Genomic DNA, 15,395 nt, shown 5'->3' with positions numbered 1-15,395 from the left:
CAAATACAACTGTGAATGGCAGGCGTCTGTTCTCCTGGGGCCGCCTCCCCTGTTTGTGTCCTCCCTATTTCGGTGAACTCATGTGCCTAGCCTAATACCTGGCATAGAGTAGATCCTTAAAATGGCATCATTGTTTTTACGGCTCCTCGTGGCTCTGGGCATCCTTCATCACTTTGTCACTGCTCATGTGTGCTGTTCGCACATACACGCTTCCCCCCCTCCTGCCCCCCTTTTTCGGGTTGTTGTAAAGCTAATCCCAGATCGCCCACAGCCACTGCCACAGCACAGGCATGAGCTCACCATGCATGAAGTGGGACTGATATTGCTTAGCAACTGGGAAAATAGCTCCAGCAGGCCCCACGGGGGCTCTGCACTTCATCCCTGGGGCATGTGGGAATGGAAGAGCTTCAGCTGAAACAAAGATACAAACAAACGGATTTGGTCCCCAAACATCAGGTTTCATGTTGCCTGACACTCAGGGGAATGAGCTGATTTGCATCTTGCTTCACTTCTCTCTTACGCTCCACCACGTGCCTAGAAGGGGCGGGTAGGACGGAATAAGCATTCAGGGTTGGGACATCTATGAGTCCTCTCTTAGATGTACACAAGTATTCAAACATACAGCGACGCACACATTCCGATGGGCATGCACACACAGTTCGACGTGACTTTCTGCTCTGTCAGTACGCGCTGAGACAGCTGTTCGCAGTCAGAGCCCGGGAGCCAGCCCGCGAGTCTGGCACAGTGAATGAGGACAAAGGTTGCTCAGTTGGCCATGTTTTGCAACCATGTGTGTTGGATACCCGCTGTCCTTCGTGGGTCTTCCGCGTGGCATAAACTGTCCTAGGTGGGGAAGCTCAGCATCCAGGACCTAATTTGAGGATCTAATTAACTGGTAGTCCCGGTGTGCCTTTGGAGGTGCTTTAGGTGTTCGGTTCCCATAGAGAGAGGATGTTAAGATAATGGAGAGATTTTTCATCAAGACGCTAAACTGAAGAATTTTCTGCTAGCTCACTAGATCAGAACTAGGAGTAGGGTGCAGAGAGGTTTGCAGTAAGCTCGTGAAGATTGCTTTGTGCCCCTGGCCCCTAAACATGGAAATCGGTATGATTAAGAAGCTAGAGTAGAAGGTCTGGAGCAAGGGAGCCTCCACCTATAAATGATAGTACATCGCACCAGGAGGAGAGAGCTCAGGTGTTACAGTACGTGAGTATTGTGCTGAGTCCTGGGTCAGGTCGCCTGGGGCTGAATCCTGGGTCTGCCACTCACTGGCTGTGTGACCCAAGGCAAGCTGTCGTATGTAAAATGAGACTAGTGATACTTCATAGGGTGGGTGGAGGAAATATCAAGGCTGTGTCCATATGGCTAAAAGCCCAGACCTTTGAGGCAGTGGTAACTTCTCCCACTCTAGCCAATTAACATGTAATTAATTAATTAATTAATTAATTTTATTTTTGAGAGAGTGTGAGCAGAGGAGGGGCAGAGGAAGAGGGAGAGAATCTCAAGCAGACTCTGCACTGAGCCTGGAGCCCAATGTTGGGCTCACACACACGACCCTGAGATCATGACCTGAGCCAAAATCAAGAGTCGGACGCTTAACTGACTGAGCCACCCATGTGCCCTGCCACCTAACATTTATGTGAGTTTTTCACACCCCTGAATCCCACACCCCTGGATTCCACTTTGAGTGCCTTTATTTGGCCAAGCGTCCTCAGCTATCCTGATCCTCAGTCCCGAACCTTATTCCTACTTGATTACTTCTTGTCTTTGACACCTTGGCTTCCTTCACACCGTCTTGTCCCAGCTCTCTTAGCGTCAAATAACGTCTATTATTCTGACCCTGTAGTCAACTCCTAGCTTGTTAGAAAATTACCATTCCCCAAGCCTACATGTAACATTTATAAAATAATTTAATATTGCAAGTTTCTAAAAAATATTGACCCAGTTCATATAAACTGAGATTTAGTGCTTTTTATTTCTTCAATCATTATCTTAGTCTTGGGGCTGGACTAGAGCCAGGGGGTTTTGGTTCCAATCTTCTAACATCTTCCTCCTATGGGACTGAGGCGAGAATTAGGGTGACCCTGAAAAGATTGTGAGCCAGAGCTAATCCAGGGTAAGTCTAAAATGAGAAAGGGTCTGTAGAAATGGTCATCCCCACACCCTTCCCTCCAATTCACTCTGGGTTTCATTCCAACTTGGCTTCAATCTTCACCACTTTATTGCAATGGCTTTTGCTAAAGTCAGTAATATGGGCTCTACTCAATGGGCGTCATTATTGTTTTTGGACTGTTTAATTCACATTTTGGACTAATTATTCAAAGTCTGCGCGGCTGATACTATCATAAGCATTGGAAAAAGAACACATACTTAGTAACAAGCATTGGAATTTAGATCCTTTTACCTTCACGAAATCAAGAATTTCTAGAAATTATTAAAATTATAAAGAGGTTAATATTTATAAGCTTTTTCCCTCAAATTTTGCTAAATGTAACCACATTAAAATACTGACATAGTATAGCCTTTGATCATGAAGCAGCAATGTATCCTAGTGGATTTATTTTAATCCTTGCTCAAGAATGACATTTAGAGGAGATAATGCTCAGTGAAATAAGTCAAGCAGAGAAAGACAATTATCATATGATTTCTCTCATCTATGGAACATAAGAACTAGGAAGATCGGTAGGGGAAGAAAGGGATAAAGAAAGGGGGGGTAATCAAAAGGGGGAATGAAGCATGAGAGACTATGGACTCTGAGAAACAAACTGAGGGCTTCAGAAGGGAGGGGGTGGGGGAATGAGATAGACCGGTGATGGGTAGTAAGGAGGGCACGTATTGCATGGTGCACTGGGTGTTATACGCAACTAATGAATCATCGAACTTTACATCGGAAACCAGGGATGTACTGTATGGTGACTAACATAATATAATAATAATAATAAAAAGAATGACATTTAAGCAAAGCCCTCATTCAGGAAGATATATATTCAGATATGTCAGGAAAATGACATTCTAAAATTTATAATACATTTCCACGTGATGTCAACCAGATTAAAAAATAAGAACCAATGCTATTATATATGTCCTTGAGCTGGGAAGTTTCTCTAGTAATGAAGTCATCTTCAGGAACTAATATTCAAAAATATAAATTCTTATACAATAGTTCCTCTAAGTCTCTTTCAAATTCTTCAATTAACAGAAATATTTAAAAATATTTTAACTATAAACACTAGCTTGCAATGTTTTTATTTTTTTGAATCTTAAAAATTTCTGAATATATTATCTTATGTTTCCTTTTAACAAACTAATGTTCCTAAAATGATCATTATTATCATCCTCATCTGGTTCAAAATTTACCCTTTAGTTTTTGGCTCTGGAACATACTCAACCACCTTCCTAGGAACACGTCTTCTTCTGCATCTGATTTATCCTCCTTAATCATTCCCTGAATAACTCTTAGTAGCAACATTTTGGGAAGACTGCTGTCATAGATTTAAAGGTGATCTATAATAGGCATATTTCTAGATGAAATTGACATATTGGTCTTTGCACTTCTGCTTTGAGTAGAAGTCTCTAGACCAGTGCCTGGCTTACTGGTTTATTATAAAAGATAGAGCAACCAATTCCAATGAATTGGAAGAGATGCATGGGGCAAGGGTTGGCAAGGAGTTTCCATGCCCTGCCCTGTCATGCCATCTTCCCAGCACTTCCACATAGTCACCAGCCCGAGAGCTTCAAAGATGAAGAAAGACTTTTCATCTTTCTTGTCCACTATGGCGTGTTCACACCACTGACCATCCCCTCCTTCTTGGAACATTCTGTTGCCTTCTGTGACACCACAGACTCCTGGCTGGCTTCTGCTTCTCTGGCCATATATTCTCTCAGTCTCCTTTGATGAATCTTTTCCTTCTGCCTGAGGTTTAATGGTAGAACTTCTCAGGTTTCAATCCTAGACCACTTCTTCTCCTGTTACTTCCCTCTGGGAGATCTCACCCGTTTCTGTGTCTTCAAATACCATCCACAGCATGACAGCTCCCAAACCTATGTCTCTAGATAAGGCCGGTCTTCTGAGATTTTCAATCCCACATGCAGGGCCTGTCGATTTTATCTACTATCCCTAATGCATTTACTTGTCTCCCTCCTCTGCCTGCTCTTTTGGGCAAATTCACCATCCCTCACTTGCATGACTATGACAGCTTGAAAGGCCTCTCTGCCTCCACTCCAATCGATGTCTTCTGCACTTAGCTTCTAAAGTGATTATTTATAAATGCAAATCAGACTCCATCATTCACCTGTGTGAAACTCTCCAATGGCTCATTCTTACTCCTGGGATCAAGTCCAACATTCTAACATGGCGTCTTAGACCTTAAGTGGTCTGACTCCTAGTCGTGTCTTCAGCACCCCGGCTTCTTTCAGGTTCTTGAATTTACCAAGTTTCTATCCATCTCAGAGCCTTCTCACATCCCACTTGCTTGCCAGGTACACACTTTTATACACTCATATGGACTTTTCCTTTGTGGCGCTTATCACAATTGCCACTAAATGTTTGTGAAATAATGCATTTGTTGTCTACCTCTCCCACCGAAATGTCCCTTAGAGTCAGGCACCAGATCTCTTTTGTTTGATTCTTTATCCCTAATGTGAACACAGTTTTATTTGACTGAATAAATACTTCTTTTTTTTTTTTTAAGATTTTTATTTATTTATGTGACAGAGAGACAGCCAGCGAGAGAGGGAACACAGCAGGGGGAGTGGGAGAGGAAGAAGCAGGCTCATAGCAGAGGAGCCCGATGTGGGACTCGATCCCAGAACGCCGGGATCACGCCCTGAGCCGAAGGCAGACGCTTTAACGACTGCGCTACCCAGGCGCCCCCTGAATAAATACTTCTTGAAGGACTGAATAAGCTAGTGAAAGTATGAAGGGATGGGAAGATCCTGGCCTCAGGCTTTTGCCTGAACCTTGAAAGTGGTTTCTTAGGTTAGTGTCTGTGGATAGACGTGAAGCCCAATCTTTCTGCAGATATGGATTTTAGACTTCCACAGAGGGGACTATCTGTGTCAAAGTCTTTGGGTGTCCCATGGACAGCACTGTGTGTGAATAAGCTTGATGACAACAACTCTGTGAGACTACAAGGTGTCTGGATGGGCCGATTGCGAAGAAGGAGATTGTGACATTGTCTCGCTTTAACAAGTAATGAACTGGTAGCATGATGCTGTAAAAAGAGTTGAGTTCAGGCTCAAGCAACAAAGACACTCGGGTTTGAATCCTAAGCCAAAGCCTATCATCTTGTACAATCAGGCAAGTTATTTAATTTCTCTGAAACTCTAGATTGGGTACCTATCTCATTGGGTTGTTATGAGAATTAAATTATATAGTCCATGTTAAGTGCTTAGCAAAGGGTTGGCACATAGCAAGAGCTGATTAAATGTTTCTTTTGTTGTTGTTATTATTATTATTAGTGATCTCAATTCTCTAGTAACAAACTATTTGGCCTTGACTAGGTTGCTTCCTCCAACCGTAAGATCATCATTTATTGGACAAAGTGACCTCTGTAGCTTCTCCGGCTTTAAGATTCAGTGATTCAGGGAACCTTTAGGTCTCATCCATCCTGGAACTCTTTGAACCACTCCCATGGGAGATGTAAGAACTCTTTCTCTTTGCAGTCATACTCAGATGGACATGTCCTGGAAGATAAACGAGGATGACACACACAGGAGGGAAAAGTCCAGTCTAGTCTGGCCTGGTCCTGCCTGGAACCTGGCACTTTTGGGTGAGATTAGAGACAGATGTTTCATGACAGCCACATCATGTGCATCTTTCTGGGAATGATGGCAGGAGAGAAATCAGAGAAGCAGGATGACTTGAATTTATTTTCTTGGAAAGATTTTGTTGGCAAGATTCATATTTTGCCTCATAAATGGGCAGGGAGGCAACTGAGAAGGAAGAACTGGGTTTGAACTAATCCCTCTCTGCTGACCAAGCCAAGAACATTACCTCTAAGAGCCCAGTCATTGTCTCCAACTCAAACCTGCCTTCTCAGAGGTCCTAGGGTATCCTTTTGGCCCTTTGGTGCTCTGTTTAATATGATACATGTGTAACTTGAATCCATTTGGGTGAAATACATGGGGGGGAAGAAGATAATTCAGAAAAGAACACTGACTTTAAGTAGGAAGAGATGGGGGAAAGAATGGAGGTATCTAGTGCAATAGATAGGATTCTATCCAGCTCACTGACAGAAAACCCAAAATTAGGACATTAAGGTTTCTCCATCCTGCACATTAAGTGCTAGAGAGCCAGACCAGGGTTGTTACTGTGGTTCCACAATTGTCAGTGATCAGACTCCTATGTTACTCCTTTGCCATCTTCAATAAGCCCTTTCTGTCTTGTCGCCCAAGATGATGGCTCCAAATTTTGTCATCATATCTGCATTCTAAGCAGCTGGAAAAGGAAAGAGAGCAAAGGGGAGGGGAAGGGCACGTCCCTTCTCTTTAAGGACACTTCCCAGAAATTGAACTCATGGCTTCAAACTTCTTTCCTGCTGCCCAATACTTAGTCATATGGCCCCATGTAGCTGCGGGGAGACTGGAAATGTGTCTTTACTTTGGGGAGCAACATGTCTACCTAACTTTTCTGGGGTTCTATTACTGAGGAAGAAGTTGGGAACAGGTGTTGGAGGACACACCCTGAAAACAAGAATGGACACTATACAGTGATGTCATAGGAATAGCCATAGTCAGCCTGGGATGTCAGCTCTGGAGCCCGGCAGCCAGACCTGGTTGGAATCCTCATTCTACCACATGCTAGCTGTGCAATGTTAGGCATGTTTCTGAATCTCTCTGAGCAGCAGTCTTTTGTAAGTGACACTAATAATAACTACTTCAGAGAACTGTCACCAGAATTAAACAAGGTGATGTTTGTAAATTGCATAGGGTGATCCTGGCAAACAGCTGGAAGCTTACAATAGATGTTAATGATTACAATGCTTGACTTGGAGGCAGAATCTTCCCAGAATGTCCTTTTCCTTTGGCCCAACTGAGAATGAGATTCCTAGCTGGCTATCATCATTCTTGTGACCATTACCCACACCCTTCAGAAAGGCCATCATTTTCTCTTTAGCTAGATCAATCTCTTGCTTGGATTTTGAGTTCCTCTGAAAGCCAAGATCTCCTGGACAGAATGGAGCCCTCACATGTCAAAAGTAATAGCTTACAATAAGAAAATATCAGTGAATTCCCTCTTTAATAGTGCTTTATTCTCTCAAACATGCACTTAATTTAGGCTTAATAAAGCAGTTGTGGTCCATTTATGAACAATTCCTTATTAAAAACATATTGTAGTCTGTGGTGTGGTCACAGAACACCAAAAACAATCCCAGCCTACACTTCTACCTTCTCCACCTACTACTGAAGGGCCAATGTTTGTGCTTCTCCAAAAGGATTTTATTAACTGCTCTTCATTACAGGAAAGGATCATGCTTAAGGCTATTCCTTCCATCTCCATCCCAATGATGACTATACCCTGGTCTATGCCCCTAAATGACAAGGCTTATGGTGAACTCAGATATCTGCTGGGTGGTTTTCTTCCGCAGGCTGTGGATCCTACCCATATGTACTTGCTGCACACCGAGGGAAAGCCAGGTTCTGTGGGATTTCTTTGCACAGTACCAGTGGTGTTATGTATGATTTCTGATAAAATTGAAACATAACTAATGCTATTTGACATGTATATGAAGTTTTGCAACTCATGAAACATTTTTGTATGCCAGTGAAAATAATAAGGATAATACTGACCATTTATTGAATATATACACTAAGTACATTATACGCATTATCTCTAAATTTTACCATCTAGCAAGATGGGCATTACTGTACACCAGTTTTACAGATTAGGAAACTGAGGCTCAGAAAGCAGGGATGACTTATCTAAGGGTACAAGCTCAAAGAAGGCAACTTTCGAAAGAGGCAAAGTTAGGCTGCTTATGCATTTTCTTGATTTCACAATAATTTCTTGCCTCTTAGGGAGCCAGTAGAAGAAAGAAGAATACTTGAGTCAAATACTTGAGTCACACAAATGCCACCAAAAGGAAACATTTTAGAGCCACAGATGAATGGTCCCTGTAGGACAATCCTACAGTCCTAAGCAGTCCAGAAGTCACTCATTTTCTTGCCTTCTCCCAAGGTCCTTTCTGGCCGGGGGAAGATGGTAGCTATTTTTGAGGGTTACTGGCTAGGAAGGGCTGGCAACACAGAGATATTATCTTCAGGGGGTGCCTGGGTGGCTCAGTTGGTTAAGCGTCTGCCTTCAGGTCAGGTCATGATTCCAGGGTCCAGCCCTGGATCAGTGGGCAGCCTGCTTCTCCCTCTCTCTCTGTCCCCCCCACCACTCGTGCTCTCTCTTTCTCTCTGTCGAACAAATAAATAAAATCTAAAAAAAAAGAGAGAGAGAAAGAGAGAGAGAGAGAGAGATGTTCTCTTCTGACACGACAGTCCAAGCCGTCGGGACTCTTGATTATTATTTATAATAATAATGTCACTTTTCCCTTTCCATATTTAATGTTACAATTTTCCTTGGCCTCTTTCATTCTATAATTGTTGTCTCTTCTAGTGAGAATCTTATTTCTTAAACATCAGTACAGATGCTTTTCCTTACAATTTTTATAAAATGGTTTCAAATTGCATTGTCAATATTGTAAGTAACATAAAAACTACTAATCGTTGATTTTTAAAATCATTTTAATATGCTGCACATTTGGATTATTTTATATTTTTTGTTTGATTTTATGGCTTGTTTTCTTTTCCTGTTTGCTTTAACTGTGGTTTTTATATGTAAAACATTTCCTTAATTGAAATACAAAATATTGCAAAACATACACTCAGAACATTTCACTCTTATCCAAAACTTCTTCGACCCACTTTTTTAGGTAACTATTTTCATTAGTGTCTGAACTCATCTTCCAATTTACTTTTGCAAATATAAGTATGTGTATGTATATAAGTACGTTTTTACATAGATACCCATGAAAATATTCTTATTTTTTTCTTATTTTTGAAAGACTTTATTTATTTATTAAGATAGAGTGAGAGAGAGTGAGAGAGAGAGAGAGAGAGAGCACACGAGTAGGGGGGAGGGGCAGAGGGACAGGGAGAAGAAGACTTCCCGCTGAGCAGGTGCGATGGGGGGGGCTCCATCCCAGGATATTGGTGAAGCATTGGTCATTTGAAGAGGTACAGGACCATCTGCAGTCCCCTTATGTCTTTTCCCTCTTGCAGTAGGACACATTCTGCTCCATGTTTAACATGCAAGGATTAAGCAACGAACATGGCTGTTGCTGTTTTGGCTGAGAACCTTGCAGGATTCACACGAAGGTAGCTGGTTTCTTCCACTGAGGGTAAAGGAAGTGTTTCTGCAATTCAGGAACAACCAGATGGAAGAGAGGCATGAAGACAAGATACGTGGGAAGGCATGTGCGGCGATGAGCTGTGGGTGTTATATGCAACGAATCACTGAGCACCACATTCAAAACTACTGATGTACTATACACTGGCTAACTGAACATAAAAAAAAAAGATATGTGGGAAGGGGGCAGAGCTTCCGTACTCTTGGGTATGCTGTTTCCAGCACCTCCATGTGTTCACCAACCCAGAAACTCAATCGTGCCGTTTGAGCACTGTTTGATCAATACCACCCCAAGCACTACGTGCTTGTCACTGAGTTAAGAGATTGATGACATGGTTTCATTGAATTCTCACAACAGTCTTGCAAAGTAGATACTGTTATCCATTTCACAGAGACTCAGAGAGCTTAAGGCACGAGAATGCACAGGGGATAAGAGGTGGCCCCAGGATTTACCTCCAGTTAGCTAGAGTCCTCTGAGCGTTTGAATACTACCCACTCCCCTGCTACCCAAAAGTTCGCCTTATGCCACTTTGCTTCTACAAAAGACCTGCACTGGTACTTGTTTTTGCTAACTGAAAGAAATCTGAAGAGCGTTTTCATTTTTACGAAATAGTATTGCTTCTTCACTTTACCCTGTTTGAGTTTATGAAAGGTTTCCTGGGAACTCCACTTTCCGCGAGCAGGGAAAGCCGGCATGTTGAATGCAAATAAAGTACTTACCACGATGCAATACTTAGTAAAAAGCTCAGGCCCTGGAGCATAGCCAGTACACAGCAACTGGTAATTGTTGTCTAATCAGAATTTGAGCTCACTGGGGGCAGGGATTAATCATTGCGTATCCATCCTTCTACGTCTCCGGGTGCACGCGGAGCAGGGCGGTGGCGTAAACGCTTACCAGGCCCCGACCGACAGTGACTTCAGAAGTTAGATACCAGGGGAGAAGGAGCAACGTAACCTGCGCTCCGCGCTGCTCAAGGCATGCGACGTGGATATGTTTGGTGACGGTCCACAGCTCGGCTTTCCCAGAGGAGCCCGTCCGGCTGGGCTGAGATTCTCAGGCTCTCCTGAGGGTGAAAGAGCCTGGGAAAAGCCACGACAAGGAACAGGAAGGTCATTGCCAGCTGTAAAAGGTCTAGGATTTGGTTTCCAGAGAAAAGGGAGAGGATAGAGGTTAACTGAGTTTTCAGACCTCAAAGTAACCAAGGGACTTTCCTAATTCTAGTAAAAGGCCACTAATTGTGGTGAGTCAAGGAAGCGGTAAAGAAGCAGGGGAGAGGCAAGTGTTCAACACCCCTTTTCAGGGGAAAAGTCCAAAAATGATTCTGCTTAATCTTACCCAATCCTTGTAGAAAACAACTATGGTCACTCAAGGGAGCAAACATGTCACATTTGGACCCAGCATCTTTCAGCATTGGTGGAAGCCACCCTCCCCCGGACACAGGGCCAACCTCTCCCACCGCACTTCCCTCTTCCCACGGGGCAGGCCTAGGTCCAGCTCCCAGCCCCGTCCAGTCCAGTCCAGTCCAGGCTGCCCCTATCCTGTTTAGTCCACTTTTCAGCCGAGGGAGCCACCTCAGGAGACATCCCTAGCTGTTCGCCAGATCCTTCCTAGGTCAAACTCCATGTTTGTCATTGCGTATGTGGACAAGTCAAGCCAGAAAACCTGGGTAAGCTTGAACCCGGTACCCGAGCAAGGGAGGAGTGAGAGCCGCATCCCAGACCAGCTCAGGGACAGAGGCAGTCCACAAGAAAGGATCGACCTGCCTCTGTTAATGGGCCTCCTCCTGTCTTGAAATGCTAACAGCTAGAGGGAGTTAAAAGGATTTCTGAAAGGTTTATTTTGGGGTGGGTTTGAAAGCTCCCCTCTCTTGCTCTGTTTTTCTTTTTAGACAGCTTTGCACAAGGGGCAAGGCTCCTGCCAAAAGGCCTCGTAATGCCCCTCTTTGGGGACTGAATTTATCCGCTCAGCTGTCCCTTGTAAATTTATTCCTGTGTGAGATTTTTCCCAAACCATTCATTCCTCCGCTTAGCTCAGGCAGCTGGAATGCAGAAAAAAAATACATTTTTTCTTTTTCTTTTCTTTCTTTCTTTCTTTTTTTTTTCTCTTTTCTTTTTTCAAGAATGTGCCTTTTGTATGCCGGAGGGGCTGGGCTGAAAAGAAAACAAACATGTGAGCCCATGCACCTACACACGGGGCTACCGACAGCACCATGGAAGCCCCGAGAGCTGCCCTGGGTTGGTGGGGGGAGGGGCAGCATAGGGCTCCTGGGATGCCAGCCGATGAGGGTGTCTGCAACGTAGGCCTCTGGTCCTCAGCCTGGGTCACAGCCAGAGAAACACCTCACTGGTTGTTTCCATGGCAACATCACAGTTTAACTGGAATGGAAAGCCTTGGTGGTTTAGAGCCAGGAGCTGCTTTCCAGCTGCACGTGTGCACAAAGTGGGTCCGTGGGGAGGAGGAGGAGGGTGTTGGGAAATTTTACTTTATTTTTCCTTGAGTGATTATGGTCTCCGAGGCAGGTGAGGCCTATAGAAGGAGTTGGGGTGACATACGTGCTTAAAGAATTTGGGTTGCCTTAGGGACAGCGAGAATTTTCCTGCAAGGCACGGTCACTGGGGGGGCCTTCTGTCTTGGGCAAGTGGGGAAAGGTATGTTGGTACGAGCAGGCACGTGAGCTGACTGGCCTGCTTGTCCTCTACACTCCCATGATCTTACTCCTCCGAGGACAACCAGCACAGAGGGACAGTCGAAAATTTCGCAGCAATGGCAGAAGAGTCAGGACAGGAGTTGGCCCCATTTTCTGGAAAGGACTCATGTGCCATGGAGCAAAGAGTAAGCTCTAAGTACAGGAGATTAGAGGTCCGGGTGTCCTGCGGTGTGACATTCCAGCCATGGTGACAGCTAGGCAGGTAAGAACCAGCACCTCAGCTCTGGGTTCACATCTCTGCTCACAGACTTTTGTGAGGGTTTCTGCCAGCAATGGCTGTGCACAGAGGCTCCTACCCAACCAGGAATCTTGGTTTTCTTTCATGGAAGACAACGTTGAGAATCAATGAGCCTGCAACCATCTTTTTCTGCCTACGGAATATGTTCACATTTTTTGGTGCGGGTACCACTCCTATCCCTAGAGCACCGGGGCAATATTTGGGGAGTCTGAAGTGTGATACTCGTTATACTCACGTTCTCAGTGGCCGGCCACCAGTCTGGTAGCCTGAGCTAACTGGCATGGTTGTGTTTTTAGGGAAGGATCTCTTCTGCTGTCTGCTTTATGAACCCCCCCACCTCGCTCATCTGCAGTTGGGCCGATGGGGCCCAACTGACTGTATACCACGCCCAGGAGGAGGCAAAAAAGAAATGGAAGATGCGGCCTCTATCTTTAGGGAGTTGGCGGTCTGATGTACAGTATGGTTAGGAACCATGGGAGGCCCAAGTGAACTGGAGAACAACTCCAAGAGGGGCCAGTGGGGCCTGTGGAAGGCTTCTCAAGCCTCCATGTGCGTCAAAATCAGCTGATTCTCTTGCGAAGTGGCCCATTCAATACATGCTGCTCTAGGTGTGGCTGAGGTTGACCTTTCCGGCAAGCTCCTAGGGAATGCCAAAGCTGCTGTTCCACGGATGACCCTTTGAGTAGCTGGGGGCTAGAACACTCATCCCGTGGGGCCTGGAAGGGATTCTTGCACTATGGAGAATGAAAGAACATTCTCAGTAAAACTCTCCTGCCATTGCAGGCTGGTAGGGATGTGGCTTCTCTTTTATAAGCCTGTCTTTCCTGGTCTTATCCTCCCACAAACACTAAGTGATTCAAATACCAGTTGGCAATTTCAGAGTGCCAGGCCTTGGGATGAGTGAGTTTAAGGGCAACTATAGTTTGCTTCTGGAATTGCAATATCACTTCATGGCTCAGAGGTTAGTACTTGATGTCAGATGGTCCTGGATTCGAATCCTGGCTCTCCTATGCATGTAGCTATGCAGCCTTGGAGAAGTTACTGTGCTCTATAAACTGAACTGTCTCAACTGTGAAGACTCAATGTAATAATGTGTGTGAAGCACCCAATTTTTATTAGCTATTAACATTATTGGCTATGAAATAATCGATACATATGAGAAATTATTAGCTGGAGGCCCACGGCCTGAACCTGCCCTTCCCCCAGATCCGGATGGGTTTTGTTTGGCCCGTGCAGTACTTTAAATAACATCGACTTAGTTGCCAACATCTTAAAATTGGGAAATTTCACATAAAAATCGGAATTTGGGGCTTATGTTGAAAAATCATTAGCTCTGACAAACCTGGCACCAATTTCTTGCATGGTAACAGGCAGCTAGCTGCAGGGCTGAGCAGGAGCTGGCGACTTTCCAGGGGGTCTCCACCTCCAGTGCACCATCGACCCCAGTTCTCTCCTTTGTTTTCTCTCCTCCCGGTGAACATATGCCCTTGGGTCTTCACACCTGTTGGGTCCTTTCTGACTTTAGAATTCTAGTTATTTTGGCTCACTGATGGGTAGTAAAGGCTTCTGGAACTCAGCGAGTAAAGGATTACCTTGCCAATAACGAATGCTTATACTGCTTACAGGAGACAAGTCCGCTAGCCTCTTCTTTGTGAGCCAACAGAGCAGTTGCCTTTATTGCCCTCAGCAATACGTCTGGGGCCAGAACCTGCTGGCTCTGGAGTCTCCCTTGCCTGCCATTGGCCACTGTCATCTCAGTATCATGTCTTCCTTTCTCTCTCTCCAAAGCTGAAAATGCTCGTGACCTTGTGCTTGCAGTTTGGGCATAAGGGTAATGAGCGTCATCAGTTCTTTTGGGTTGGACCCTTGTTTTTTTTTTGAGTCTCCAGAGCTGCCTGGGTCTAGCACCAAAGAACATTGCTCCTTGAGTCAATTCAATAGCGATACTAGATTATGCTGCTGGCTACCACCCAGAAGTAGCCTGGTGCTTGCGTGGGAAGGGCCATGCCGGGAAGGAGTCTTCTTGTTCCCTCTCTCATTCTCCAGCTTTTTATTATTTATGGGCTGGAGGTGAAACTGTAACAGCAGAGAGGAGGTGAAGGCACAGAATGAAGATAAAAACCCTGAGCCTTTCATTCTTTTCTTCACAGGCTCTTCTGTGGACTCAGAACTTCACAGAAGTTCTGTGAAAGCTGCCTTCTCCTGTCTGCCTCAGACAGACCCCTGGGGGTAGGGTGCTGGGTATGGGTGGGGGGAAGAGTTCTGGGAGGGGTATGGAGTTTAGGTCTGAGAGGGACCACTTGGTTGTTTCTGTGTTTGATCCATTTCTTTGACCGGTAGTGAATAACCCTGTGTGAGGCCTGGCTGCTTCCCTTTCCTAGGCTCCCGCCTCAGGGTAGGGGTTTTCAATATTACTGTAGGTTGTTGGTTATCTGCACAGTGAGAAAGAGTCAGAGGGCTGCCATTGGGAAATGTGACTCCAATGACTGTCTCTATATTTGCCAGATTCTCCAACTCTGAGGACAAATGGTCCATGAATTTTAGTTTTGTAGGTTTATATGGGATGGTGGACGAGAGACTTTGTAAAAGAGCTTGATGCCCCCTGCCACCGCATCTAGAAAGCAGGAGTAGAACAACTGAGCATTTCCAGAAGATCCGAAGAAAATACCATTCATGCAGAGTCAAGCTTGCTATTCAAGTTTCCTCAATCGACTTAACAGGGGAGCACGACCTGGCCAAAAGAAAAAAAAATTTTTTAAATCACATTTTATTTTCTAGAATTTTGATAGCCTTAAGATAATCCACTTGTGCTCACTGATCTACAAAGAACTCTCTCCTATCAGAGGTTGGGTTTACTTACCCTGTATATCTGGACACGAGTGGCCTTGTCCTCTCGGAGTGTCCAGCTGTTTGGTCTTGTGCAGACAGGCCCTTCAGATGACTGAAGGGGTTGTTGAGCCTGCTGGCCTGGAGCTGACCTGTGAAGAGGCTGCTGGGACCCTCTGCATCTCCCGCAGGCAGCTGGGAAGGGGAGGGCCCCGAACCTAAGGCT

General features: G+C 44.9%; 1 long non-coding RNA gene across 1 annotated transcript in view; it reads left to right on the top strand.

Annotated features, from left to right (window-relative positions):
- Positions 1 to 15,395, top strand: part of LOC148108790 (uncharacterized) — a 129,110-nt gene that overhangs the window by 110,791 nt on the left and 2,924 nt on the right. The window lies entirely within an intron of this gene.

This window comes from Ursus americanus, chromosome 16 (assembly GCF_024610735.1).
Source record: "Ursus americanus isolate L20-20 chromosome 16, mUrsAme1.1.p, whole genome shotgun sequence".
Lineage (NCBI taxonomy): Eukaryota > Metazoa > Chordata > Mammalia > Carnivora > Ursidae > Ursus > Ursus americanus.
This window is presented reverse-complemented; position numbering and strand designations above follow the sequence as displayed.